Source organism: Orycteropus afer, unplaced genomic scaffold, assembly GCF_000298275.1.
Source record: "Orycteropus afer afer isolate SDZICR_OR568_19922 unplaced genomic scaffold, OryAfe1.0 scaffold00937, whole genome shotgun sequence".
NCBI classification, from domain to species: Eukaryota; Metazoa; Chordata; class Mammalia; order Tubulidentata; family Orycteropodidae; genus Orycteropus; species Orycteropus afer.
Genome location: NW_006922524.1, coordinates 432,752 through 434,117, shown reverse-complemented (window position 1 = coordinate 434,117; position 1,366 = coordinate 432,752).

The following is a 1,366-nucleotide window of genomic DNA, read 5'->3' as shown; positions in this document are numbered from 1 at the left end:
AAGATAGAATAAACTGTTCCAATCTTGGGGTGAAAATTTTAAATCACAGGGTAACTTCAAGCAAAACTGTTAAACCTCCACATCACAATAAAAAGAAGACAAGCACAAATATTAGCAAATAATAAAACAACACCTACAAAGGAAATGATAACATGATTCTAAATATAATGAGCTCAGCACAAAAAATAAAATGGAACAAACCAGGGACTCCATGAAAAAACACATAGCAAAATGACAGCAACCAAATCATACTTGTCAATGATTACACTGAATGTTAATGGATTAAATGCACCAGTCAAGAGAAGGAGTGTTGCAGATTGGATAAGAAAACAAAATCCATCAATATGCTGTCTACAAGAGACACACCTTAGAGACAAAGACAAAAATAGATTAAAAATCAAAGTTTGGAAAGAGATACATCAAGCAAATGGCAACAGTAAAAGAACAGCAGTGGCAATATTAATTTCTGATCAAATTGGCTTCAAGACAAAAAACACCATGTGAGACAAGGAATGACATTATATAATGATTAAAGCATCAATTGAACATGAAGATATAACCATAGTGAATATCTATGGATCAAATTAAAGAGCCCAAAAATACATAAATCAGACTTTAGAAGAGTTGAAAAGTCAAATAGATGACTCCACAGTCATATTGGGAGAATTTAATACACTACTTTCATTGAAAGATAGAACAACTGGAAAGAAATTCAACAAAGCTGCAGGAGACCTAAACAACTTGACCTTATAGGCATCTACAGAGCATTGCACCCAATAACAACACAATATACTTTCTTTTCCAGTGCACATGGAATATTTTCCATGATAGACCATATGGTAGCCATAAAGCAAGCCTTCATAAATTTAAAACTTTGAAATATTGCAAAGAACCTTCTCAGATCATAATGCTACCAAATTAGAAATCAACAATAGGAATATTCACAAAAAAGAGTAAACACAGGGAAACTGAATAACACCCTCCTTAAGAAAGACTGGGTAAGAGAATAAATAAAAATTGAAAGTCAAATATTCCTGGAATCAAATCAGAATGAAAACACAAAATACCAAAATCTTTGGGACACAGCCAAAGCAGTGATCAGAGGCCAATTTATAGCAATACATGCACACATCAAAAAAGCAGAGCCAAAATCAACATTTTAAACCAACATCTCCAACAATTAGAAAAAGGACAGCAAGAAAAGCCCACAGTCACCAGAAGAAAAGGAAATAATCAAGATTCAAGCAGAAATCAATGAAACAGAAAATAGGAGGGCTATAGAAAAAAATCAACACGACCAGAAGTTGGTTTTTTGAAAAGATCAATAAAATTGGCAAACCACTGGCAAACTGAACAAAGGAAAAGA